This window comes from Bactrocera tryoni, chromosome 1 (assembly GCF_016617805.1).
Source record: "Bactrocera tryoni isolate S06 chromosome 1, CSIRO_BtryS06_freeze2, whole genome shotgun sequence".
Taxonomy (NCBI): domain Eukaryota; kingdom Metazoa; phylum Arthropoda; class Insecta; order Diptera; family Tephritidae; genus Bactrocera; species Bactrocera tryoni.
The window spans coordinates 28,619,174-28,632,908 of NC_052499.1; positions in this window are offsets into that span (position 1 = coordinate 28,619,174).

Below are 13,735 nucleotides of genomic sequence, written 5' to 3' on the forward strand. Positions count from 1 at the left end.
TAAGTATTCATTACTACTTTTATTCGCTGAAATCTGGGGAATTTTGGTTTTGATTGTTGTTTATAAATTGTAAAACTTCCGTTGCTCGCACCGATTTCAACACATTTCACACTCGCATGCGAAATTTTGTTAATATAATTGTCTGGGAAATGTAAAAGTGTGTATGTATGCATGTATATGTGTGTGTGTACGCAATCAAAGTTATTTATGGTATTTATGTGAGTTGAAGTGTGTATTTGCATGTCTGTAATTGTTGCGACACTTAGAAGAAACGAATCAGGAACTTTGGTAGTGAAGGAAGTTTTCAACAACTAACCGGTTTTTTGTCACAGACACCACTATTCGCAACACTAGCAAAACTCAATAAGAATTCGCAACAATATAGGTATAGATGTGTCTACAGTTCTGTTTATATTAATGACAGTGCGAATTGATATGGTTCTATGGTAAAAATTGATATGTTTCCAATAGAAATTGCATCTAAAATTATATTTATACCCTGAAGAGGGTAATATTAAGTTTGCCACTAGAAGAAAACGTCAGAGACACTACAAAATATAAATACATATAAATAATCAGCATGATGAGTTGAGTTGATTTAGCCATCTCCCTCAGTTTTTGAGATGTCGGCCTGAAGTTTGCATACGTACTTTTGCCCTCAAAAAGATTCTCATTTGTCAAAACCGCCAATACCAAACCACTGTAGCGCATATGTACATAGCTACCATTCTCGTATAAGCTGAACGATCGGATGAAATTGTTCAGACCGAATCACTATAGCATATAACTGCCATACGAACTGAACGAATAAAGTTCTTGTAATGAATCTTTTGTAAAAGTGATTTAAAATTAAAAAATGGTATTAATTCAGGTTTGAACCCTAACTGTTACCCTATTTACATCTTCTTTCCTATTAATTGAATTTTTTTCGTCTAATTTTAACGTATCTCTGAATTGTTTTCCTTCAGTAATCATCTGCTTGTCAAAAATTACTGCACATGGATTCTAGCTGCAGACAATTGTGCAAATCTGCTTGCAGAATATCTGCACATATACAAGTATTTCAGGCATCAATTATTAATTTAAAGTAACACCTAATGTATTATTCCAATCCATACACCGAAGGAACTATACATTTAATAAAAAGCTGAAATAATAAAGAAAATATGCAAGATTGTACAAAAACCAAACAAAAAAGTTAACTGCGATTGCACCGAGTCATAAATACCTTCACAGGTATATTTCTCATAGCAACTATATGCATATCTAAATTTTAAAACGTAACCGCCCGATTTTTAATTTACTGTAACCAAGTTTCTATATTTTTAAGTAATCTTCAAGTCGAATTAAGGTTATTTGATAAGGAAAACAAGAAAACAGGTTAACTTCGGTTGCACCGAAGCTAAATACCCTTCACAGTTGCATTTCTCTTAGTAACTATGTGTTTAGTTTGCATGGAAGCTTTATGCTATAGTAATTCGTTCTGAACAATTTGTTTGGAGATTATATTGTTACCTTAAGCAGTAATCCATGCCAAATTTCGTGAAGATACCACGTCAAATGCGAAAGTTTCCCATACAAGTCCTTGATTCCGATCGTTCGGTTTGTATAGCAGCTATATGCTATAGTAATCCGATCTGAGCAATTTCTTCTGATATTACATTATTTCTATAAATAATAACTCGTACCAAATTTCGTGAAGATATATCGTCAAATGAGGAAGTTTCCCATGCAAGCATTTGATTCCGATTATTTAGTTTGTATGGCAGCTTCAGATCGGATTACTATAGCATAAATCCGATCTGAACAATTTCTTCGGAGATTACATTGTTGTCTTAGAAAATAATCTATACCAAATTTCGTGAAGATACATTCTGAAATGTGAAAGTTTTCCATACAAGAACTTGATTCCGATGGTTCAGTTTGTATGGCAGCTATATGTTATAGTGATCCGATATCGGCAGTTCGGACAAATGAGCAGCTTCGTGAAGAGAAAACGACGTTTACAAAATTTCAAAACGATAACTGAAAAACTGAGGCGCTAGTAAGTATATATACAGACAGACGGACGGACAGACGGACATGGCTAAATCGACTCTGCTCAATGTACTGATCATTTATTTACTTTATACTTATACTTCCTTCTGGGTGTTACAAACTTCGTGACAAACTTAATATACCCTATTCAGGGTAAAAAAATTGTTTTATAAAGATTGCTATCTTAATTTGGATCGGTCAATTTCAATGGTAGCTATATGTTTAAGGGGTTCGATCTGAGCATAATGTTTGGAGATTGTGAAAAATAATAATATAATAAAAGAAGGCGCGGTTGTGAACCGATTTCACCCATATTTCGTACATGCCATCAGGGTGTTAAGAAAATATTATATACTGAATTTCATTGAAATCGGTATAGTAGTTCCTGAGATATGTATGGTTTTTGGTCCATTTTCAATTTTTAAAAAAAGCCTGGGTGCAGCTTCCTTCTGCCATTTATTCCGTAAAATTGTTTCTGACGTTTTTTGTTAGTCGGTTAATGCACTTATAGTGATTTTCAACATAACCTTTGTATGGGAGGTGGGCGTAGTTATTATCCGATTTCGTCCATTTTTGAACTTTATATGGAAATGCTTGAAGGAAACGACGGTTGACGAAAGGTTGACATAGCTATAGTAGTTTCCGAGACATGTACAAAAAACTTAGTAGGGGGCGGGGCCACGTCCACTTTTCCAAAAAAATTACGTCCAAATCTGCCCTCCCTAATGCGATCCTTTGTGCCAAAATTCACTTTAATATCTTTATTTATGGCTTAGTTATGACACTTTATAGGTTTTCGGTTTTCGCCATTTTGTGGGCGTGGCAGTGGGCCGATTTAGCCCATCTTCGAACTTAACCTTCTTATGGAGCCAAGAAATATGTGTACCAAGTTTCATCGTGATATCTCAATTTTTACTCAAGTTACAGCTTGCACGGACGGACGGACAAACGGACGGACTCCAGATTTCAACTCTACTCGTCACCCTGATATTCTTCTTCTTCTTCTTAATTGGCGTAGACACCGCTTACGCGATTATAGCCGAGTTAACAACAGCGCGCCAGTCGTTTCTTCTTTTCGCTACGTGGCGCCAAATGGATATTCCAAGCGAAGCCAGCTTCTTCTCCAATTGGTCCTTCCAACGGAGTGGAGGTCTTCCTCTTCCTCTGCTTCCCCCGGCGGGTATTGCGTCGAATACTTTCAGACCTGGAGTGTTTTCATCCATCCGGTCAACATGACCTAGCCAGCGTAGCCGCTGTCTTTTAATTCGCTGAACTATGTCAATGTCGTCGTATATCTCGTACAGCTCATCGTTCCATCGAATGCGATATTCTCCGTGGGCAATGCGCAAAGGACCGTAAATCTTTCGCAGAATTTTTCTCTCGATTCTCTTCTTGATCACTTTGGTACATATAACCCTACATCTGACTCTTTCAGTTTTAGAACTTACAAACAACTGTTATGTGAACAAAACTATAATACTCTCCTCAGCAACTTTGTTGCGAGAGTATAAAAATAATCCTTACGAATTTCTTGAAGATGTCTTGTCAGATAAAAAATTATTTATACAAGAACTTGAATTTGATCGGTCAGTTTGTAAGTCAGCGCTAAACCATTATAGTTCGAAATCGACAATTCCAACAAACCAGCAATAATTGGGGAGAAACGGACGTATACAAAATTTCAAATCGAGAGAGAATAATATAGAACTTTATAAAATAAATTTACGCACTTGCTTATTTATCGAAATATGGGTTTATTGTCTAGAGGAAGAAGACATATGAATCGAAATATAACAGGAGATTTTAATGAATATAAATAGATATTAGTTTAATTATTGTTCTATGCTATCTTTAATACTATCTTTAATCGATCAATTGGTTCTTTTGTTGTTTCACACCTATTTTCAGCTTCTTTTATGAACACACATTCCAATTACACTTTTGAAATCTATTCATTTTAACAAAAGAACATAATCGTATAATTTGAAAATATTTGTTTATATCGTAGCATTTGAAAACAAGTTGAATCAAAATTAATCTGTATTTATTTATCAAAATCCATTAATCTTTGCTCAATACCCAGTGAGCGCTGCTATTATTATGAACACAATTGTACCTGAAACCAGGAGACGGTTGTGCAAAATCATGCCGTAGATTTCATTAAGAGTTTGAAGTGTCATAAATTATTAGAATATGCAAAAATAATCCACTTAAACACACTTTTAATATTGTAAATCATTCCACCATTTTTTTTCTTCTTTTTCTTATTAACACTTTTGCACTTGAGAAAAATAAAGAACACAATTGCAAATATACATATATGGTATGTAAGTTTATATGTTTGTGCTCCGTCACGTACATATGTATATTCATGTCCATTCTGTGATTTCCCAAGTGGAATTTAATTGTGATGGGATCGGCTATAGTTTTCGCTCATATTAAATACTTTTCAATTAGTTTAATTTAATTTCCGTACATTTTTACCCACTTCACCACTGTTTCATTTAACGGCTGCATTGTATTACATATCCGGTTGTGGGCTTTTGCATTCTACTTTTATATAAAACAAATTTATTTATTTTTATTTTTTACTTGGAATTAATCTCTTGTACTAAACAAATAATGACGGCATTAAGTGCAGATACTGCCACTTATGATGCAATTACGCACTCCGATGCGCACTTCGACGTACATAACTACATACTACGAGCAAACCCATTGAGTATACATATTGAGTATTTCTCGAAGAAGTACTCTCATTGATTTTAAAATACACACACTTTTGCCACTGATCTATCATAATAATCAGCAAAATCTTATTGGATTGTTGATATTGATCTTGCAGATCAGGGCTACTGACGTTGACATTCAAACCGCTGTAAGTAAATGTGGCTGCTGCGATACTCCAAATGCAAGTGCTAGGCAAATATGTAAGATTAACTGTTATAGGTAATGTAATGGGGGGTTTCGAAATAGATATTTATTTGCACAAAACGTACAATGTAATCTCTCCGGTCAGTGTACTACATTGTATATGTGTATTCGAGAAACATTGGTTTATATATTTGCTATTTGTTGAATCTGCTTTTTTATAGCAACAAGAATATTCGACGACATCTACATTCATAGTTTTATATAAGTATATATATGTATGATATGATTCGGAAACACGAGGCATATTAATAATTGTAACTTTTAATATACTTTGTATTAGTTTGTCAGTTGGTCCGTTACCGTTAGAGATATCGTATGTTAATGAAACACTATTTCTTTAAAGAGCAGCCTTAACTTTGGTTGCACCATCCATGCACCATCCGTCACAAATACAAAATATTCCATACAAGAACTTGATTTTGATCAGTCAGATTGTATGGCAGCTATATGCTATAGTAATAAGAATATGTGCGAAATTTCAAGTAAAAAATCTCAAAAACTCTTCTTCTTTTTTGACGTAAAAACCGCCATCGACAGCACGAATAGATACTGCTTCTCTGCCGGTATGTATGAACTTGGTATCCCCGCAAACACTAATCATTTATGTATAGTATATATTTTATAGGGTCTCCGACATTTTCTTCTGCGTATTACAGACTTCGTGACAACCTTAATATACCCCGTTCGGGTTATAAAAACGGTAGCGTGATAAGTGTTATTTGGACTCTGCACTAGGCAAATCAATCATAAGAAGTTAGTGAACGAAAATCTCAAACAAATTCACAAAATTACTTTGAATTGCCGAAAAATGGAATTGACATGGCTGATACTTTAGAGATATCAAAGGAAGGGTTTTGGAATATCGTTTATAAAAATTTAGGTATGCGAACGCTACGTACATACATACATACATATGTGTGTGTACACTCGCAATCGAGCAAGCATAACAATTACAATGTAACTAAATAATTAATCGTAATAAACTCGATTTTTTCCGTCGATACGTGGCAATAGATGACACCTGGGTCCAACAATTCACTCCGTAGTCAATCATCCGAACTGAACTGCAAACGATGAGCCGAATAACGAATGTGTGGAAGAGTACTACATATTGTCGGCTGGCACAGTTATGCCGTCTATCATTTATTTGGGTTGGAATATTTTTCATCGTATGGTATATTTTGAAATAAGTATGTATAATTTCAATAAAGCATTTCAATATCTATACTCTCTCATCATGTTGCTACGGAGTACCTATAATAGTTTCGTTCACCTAACGGTTGTTTGTAAAGCCTAAAATCAATCAAGCTAGATATAGGGTTATACAATATGTAGATATAAATGATCAAGATGACGAGACAAATCGAGTTACGGGTGACTGCCTTTTACTATACTTTCAGTAAAAATTAGATTTCGGGATCAGACTTAGTACACGTGTTCCTTGGCACCCGCCTATGCTATATCTCAGGAACTATTATCAAATTTACGACGCTTTGATTTTTATTACAGATATGTTTAATGTATGAGAAACTACTTAATCGATTACATTCATACCGGATATACATATGTACACATACACACGCTTGCATGTGGGACTTTTTTGGAATTTATAGCCCATGCTATAAATCTGTACTTTTACTTTGTTACTTGTATTTTTCTATATTACTAGCTTAAAGGTACTTACTAAAGCGTGTGGATTTCCATTACTTTAAACTTTTATTTCAGTACTGGTTAATAATTTGCGAGGCGTTGATGTCAACGTTTTCTTGTAACTTAATGTTGTTTTTATAAAGCTTTTCTGTAATAAGACTTTCAAGATAGTATTGGAACACAACATTTTCAGAGTTTTCTTCTCAATTTCAATTTTGACTTCAAGATTATACGATCTACCTTAATGTGTGATATTAACTGAATGTATCGTTCTATCGCGTATGCAATTGAAGATCGTGCGAATATTTTAGCCTTTTAGTTTCGTATAAACAATATGTCGTTGTTGCTTTGAATGCAATAAAAACGAAGGTTCTATAAATCCCATAACTTAAATTAATTAGACGAATACTGTTGGAAGAATGCAAATAGGCAATTTTAGCTTTTTGTAACATTCCTTGCAAATGCCGCAACGTCTCAACCGGAAACTTCAAAATCAGTATACATATTAGGTTAATAAGATCAATTGTGACCACTTTTCGACCAGAGCTGTCGCATTGGAGGAGCACACATTGCATTAAACTTTGTTTTCATACCTTCATTAAGGGTTCAGTTATAATCTCAAAAGTGAAGGAAACTGGGGAAAATCGAATTGGCGCTCTATGAGAAGTAGTAAAGTAGAGTTTAGTATTTATTTTATTTCGGTTCAAATCGAGCAAGCATTTTATAACAAATGTGTTTTTATTTAAAGAGTTCGCAATTATGGCTCTTGTAGTAGTTTCGAACATAACCATTATATAGGAGGCTGATAACCATTCCAACTGTTTTTCACTATAATTATTTGCAGTTTGACTTTCGTAGCTGTAATTAATTGCGAAATATATAGAATAAATCTATTACATAGATAATGACAACACTTACACTTACTTAAAAGCACAAATGCCTTTTCAACACTTTTTCGATTAACGAGGTTTCGTCGGTGTGATTCAAACCCAAGATATTTTTATTCTCGCCATCTTTACTGCGTGTCTGAGTTTTTTTAATTATTACAATAAATTAGGTGCATAAAACTATTATACTCTGACTGCTCATTCCCACAACAACCGGCCAATTTAGCCGAAGCGGAGCAGGATTTGAACCGATCAAACTTTGTAAAGAAAATATCGCGTAAGTATTGCCACAATTTCTCTCTTCAGTAATAAATATTTTTGATGTTTTCGATACGCAAAACTAACACTTTTTCGGTAGTAAAATACCGCTTTCTTTAAAGGTTTCTTTACTTTTATTTTTAAGGGCGGAACCTGCTTTCTTCTTCTTTATTGGCGTAGACACCGCTTACGCGATTATAGCCGAGTTAACAACAGCGCGCCAGTCGTTTCTTCTTTTCGCTACGTGGCGCCAATCGGATATTCCAAGCGAAGCCAGGTCCTTCTCCACTTGGTCCTCCCAACGGAGTGGAGGGCTTCCTCTTCCTCTGCTTCCTCCGGCGGGTACTGCGTCGAATACTTTCAGAGCTGGAGTGTTTTCGTCCATCCGGACAACATGACCAAGCCAGCGTAGACACTGTCTTTTAATTCGCTGAACTATGTTAATGTCGTCGTATAGCTCATCGTTCCATCGAATGCGATATTCGCCGTGGCCAATGCGCAAAGGACCATAAATCTGTGGCCGAACCTTTCTTTCGAAAACTCTCAACGTCGACTCATCAGTTGTTGTCATCGTCGAAGCCTCTGCACCATAAAGCAGGACGGGAATTATGAGCGACTTATAGCGTTTCGCTTTTGTACGTCGAGAGAGGACTTTACTTTTCAATTGTCTACTAATAGGAAATATTTCGTCTTGCCCTCGTTCACATCCAGACCCATTTGCCTTGCTTTCTTGTCCAGTCTGGAGAAAGTAGAACTAACGGCGCGGGTGTTGAGGCCGATGATATCAATATCATCGACATACGCCAGCAACTATACACTCTTTTAAAAGAGTCGCCTTGTCTGAAACCTCGTTTGGTATCGAACGGCTCGGAGAGGTTCTTCCCGATCCCGACGAAGCTTTTGGTGTTGCCCAACGTCAGTTTAGTCAAAAGCAGCTTTGAAATCGATGAAGAGCTGGTGTTTGTCGATTCTCCTTTCATGGGTCTTTTCCAAGATTTGGCGCATGGTGAATATCTGGTCGGTTGTTGATTTGCCAGGTCTAAAGCAACACTGATAAGGTCCAATCAGTTTGTTGACGGTGGGCTTTAATCTTTCACACAATACGCTCGATAGAACCTTATACGCGATGTTGAGGAGGCTTATCCCACGGTAGTTGGCGCAGATTATGGGGTCTCCCTTTTTGTGGATTCGGCAGAGCACACTTTAATTCCAGTCGTTGGACATGCTTTCGTCCGACCATATTTTACAAAGAAGCTGATGCATGCTACTTATCAGTTTTTCGCTGTCATGGTCGGGCAATGGAACGTCTGCTCCATCGCCATCGATTGGGGAATCGGGTTCGCCTTCTCCTGGCGTTATGCATTCACTTCCATTCAGCAGGCTGGAGAAGTGTTCCCTCCTTAACTTTAGTATGCTCTGGGCATCGGTCACTAGATCACCTTTGAGGGTTCTACAAGAGTATGCTCCGGTCTTGAAACCTTTTGCAAGCCGCCGCATTTTTTCGTAGAATTTTCGAGCATTACCCCTGTCGGCCAGCTTATCAAGCTCTTCATACTCACGCATTTCAGCCTCTTTCTTTTTCTGTCTGCAAATGCGTCTCGCTTCCCTCTTTCAACTCTCGGTATCTATCCCATCCCGCACGTGTTGTGGTCGATCGTAACGTTGCAATGTAGGCAGCCTGTTTTCTCTCCGCTGCGACACGGCACTTCTCGTCGTACCAGCTGTTGTTTTACATTTTACGAAAACCAATGGTTTCGGTAGCAGCTGTACGTAAGGAGTTTGAAATGCCCTCCCACAGTTCCCTTATACCGAGTTGTTGACGAGTGCTCTCAGAGAGCAGGAGTGCAAGCCGAGTAGAAAATCGTTCGGCTGTCTGTTGTGATTGCAGCTTCTCGACGTCGAACCTTCCTTGTGTTTGTTGACGTGCGCTTTTTGCTGCACAGAGGCGGGTGCGAATCTTGGCTGCAACCGAGTCGATGTAAGGACCTCGAAGCATACGCACGTCTAGAACACTGTAAACGTGTCTTCCGTCTATCACAACATGATCGATCTGCTCCGGCGAAGTCGATCAGCCTCAACCCATTTGGGGATGTTTCGTCGTGGAGGCTGAATTTACCGACCGTAGTGCCAAAGATACCTTCTTTGCCCACCCTGGCGTTAAAGTCGCCAAGCACGATTTTGACATCGTAGCGGGGCAGCTATCATAGGCGCGCTCCTTGCGCTCATAGAAGGAATCTTTGGTCACGTCGTCCTTCTTTTCCGTCGGGGCGTAGACGTAGACGTTCATTCACCGGAATGAATGATAGTACTCGGCGACGGAGTCTCTCTCACACTACGAATCCCACACCAAACTTTCGCTCCTTTATATGGCCACAGTAGTAAATGCCACAAGGATTTACTAGTTTCGGTCCTTGTCCCGTCCATCGCATTTCTTGGACGGCGGTGATATCAACCTTTATTTTCACGAGGACATCAACCAGCTGGGCAGCGGCACCTTCCCAATTAAGGGACCGGACATTCCAGGTGCATGCCTTCAATTCGAAGTCCCTATTTTGTCGCCATGGTCGTCATCAAAAGGGGGGTCTCTCATTCGAGGCTGATTGCTAATTTTCATTGGGGGTGTTTTTTTTACGTGGCGTGTCCCAAACCCAGCGCACAACCCTATGTAGGGGATGTTTTCGCCTTCTCACTTTAGCTCGCCTTCAAACGGATGTTCTTAGGCTACCCAGCGGATACTTGATCAAAGACCGGAAGTCGTAAGTTGCTTGAGCCATATGTAAAAGAATCGTTTCTGGCCACTCCCAAGTGAATGGCAATCAGAGAACTTTCCTCACTTGCGTGAACTTCTACACATGACTCCATCATCCAGCCTGCCTGCTTTGGAGGCTTCAAAAAAATTTTCTAGGGTTTATAGTTATATATTTAAACATCATCCGACAATTTTTTTGTATACGAAATCTTTGATATTCTGCCTAAATTGAAAAAGGGGGTTTTTGACCAAAAAAATTTATTTTATGTTGTTTAAAAATTATTTCAAACTTAACTTTTCTTAGTTTTTTTAGTTTAAATAGGAGATAATTTAATGCAAAGATAATGGGTCTAATTGTTGAATTTTCGATCGAAAATGTTCATGCGATCATTGATACCGTCGATAACCTGCTTTACCATACCTTAAGTAAACTGCGTTATCAACAAATTTGACAAGTTTGAGAAATGAAATAAATTGTCTTAGCTTTTTGGTTCGTTTTTACAAATATTTAAAATGGATATAATTGCATTATATTTAAGTGATAGTGATGATGAAAATAGTGTAAACATTCGTTGGAAATGGAGGATTATAAGGGAGTTGAACTATTTAAGCTAAAAACAACAACATTTTATTGACATGTGTACATACGCAGTTTCGTCAAAAATTTTCGGATCAACAAAAGGGGATTTATATACGTTTTGTGGGAATGCGAAAATGAATTTGGAAATGACAAAAGACAAGGTTATCTTTCTCCAAAAATAAAACTTGCTGCATGTCTACGTTGCTTAGCCACAGGCAGTTATCAACATTGTATTGAAAAGGACTTCAATATAAATATGGCCCAATCGACATTGTGTGTTGTATTAGAACATTATCAACATTCTTGTGTACAAGCTATGTTCCGCCAGCAAGGGATTAGAAGCAAAAACATTTTTATTTGGAAAATCAAAAATTCCTGGTGTGGCAATGGCAGTTGATGGCATTCACGTAAAGATAATGGCACCGTCAAGAGATAAATATCTGTATTTTAACCGTAAAGGATTTTCAAGTCTGAATAATATGGTGATTAGGCTTTTTCAAAATTAACTTTTCACTCAGTATTCTATATATGCATATATGTTTTTCGTTTGTAGGTATGCGACCACAAGATGCAAATACGATGCGTTTGTGCTAAGTATCCCGACAGTAGTCATGATTCTCACATATACGATATGAGTGATTTGAATTTGTTGGTGTGTTTTTGTTTCTTCTCTCTAAATTACACATTTATAACACAACACACACAACATAATTTAATCATTAAATTAAATTTTAATGCGTTCTCGGGTATTTTTATACATAAACACTTACAAATGCTCCATTTTTGTCAATTTACGCAGTTCACTGATCAACGGATAGATTTCGACAAATATTTTCGATTTTGCGGTTTCAATGATTTCGAAATTAGTGCCATCTATCTATTAGCCACGGAATGTATTTTATCGAGTCGGCAAGTGAGTTCATCTGCATCGAAAACTTAATTTTCGATACGGTTTCAATGATTTCAATGTAATAACAGAGAACGTCTACAGAGAACGTGATAAACGTGATAAACGTTCTCTGTTATATATGTACATTCTCTGCTATAACTTTATATATTCCTAGATAATTTTTATAGAGGTTTAAGCAAAAAAAATCTATTTCCTGAAGCTTCTAAAGCAGGCTCCCCCCTTAACGAGCAAATGTCGAATAAAGGCGTTTCAGTTTTAAATTTATGTTAAGCCATACTCACAGTTTTTTTAACTAAATCTCTGCCTTTGATTCGTTGCCGTTACTTCTTGATTATTTGCTATGGAATTAGCAAAGCAGTTATATTAACGCCATTATTATATAATATTCTAAAACTGAGACAATAATCTGACATTAATTGTTTTGACAATTAATATTGCAGTTCGACACTTGCCTAAATATTACAAACTTATTCAATTAATTAATTTGCTTTATAGGAACAATAAAACACACAAGAGATTTGCAACCAAATTAAAAAGTGTTAATTATTCACAAGACTCAGTAATCCGATAATTGTTTTAACTACTCTCTTTTTTCGTAAATATTTGCAAATTACTATTTAAACTCACGCTATTACATACATACATACATATGTATTTATGTGTATTTTGGCTCACTCTCGCATTTTCAGATAACTTACATTGACGGAATGTGACGACTCAGGTTTCGTCTTAACCTAGGCTCTGCCATTGCGAACTAGTTCCCGTTTTAACTACAATTTAAGACACTTGCAAATCTTCTATTTTACCACCAATGAAACGTCCACGCCATTTTCGTTTTATAAGCATACTAAATAACAAAAGAGTCAGTTAACCGATTTCGGGTGCTTTTAGAAATTATTTTTATATTCATAAATATTTTTCCATTATACAATACTATGAATACACAAGTGGGTATATACTGATTTTTTACACATTTTGTTTGTTTGTTATTTTTATGTACAGATAAATGTTATATGCCTACCATCGGGCTTATATTTCAGTTTTTGTGTAAAATAAAGGCGCTCCATCAAGTGCGCCTGCTTGCCAGTTTATAATGCCGTCATCGGATGCTATGATTTTAAATTAGTTCAAATACGTTAATCAGCAGTGTCAACAAACAACAGTTGAACGTTTGCTCATCTTTACACAAGCATGCGCTCCATCTCTAACCATAAAATAACAAAAATAATATATAAAGTTGTGCACAGAAATTTAATAGCAATAGCAGAAAATTTAGCAAAATTTGAGCGGTACATTTTCATTGGTGTTAAATTAGCTGTCCGCTTATAAAACTCTGTATCAAGATCAATTTTCACAGAACAATCAGGTAAATTGGCAATAAAAACTTAAATGTAAACAAAAAAGAAGTTTACACCAAAAACTTAAATTGAAAGTACATATTATCAAGAGTATTCACCTTAATCATAAAAACATAAGTACTATTAGTTAGGTAACCTAATTTCGGTGAAATTTTCATATATTATGAAAAATGAAATATTTGACGCTTTCTAAAATTAGCTTTGCGAATTTTTTAATTCAAATATTTTTGACTAAAAATTAGATTGGATAGAATTGGATTCAAAATTCAAATTTCAATTCTTAATTCCGATGTTCGTATTGGAATTTTGAATCGGGTTTGCGTTGGGATTAAAAAGAGAAAATTTAAAATTAAAAAAAAATATCCCCAATAT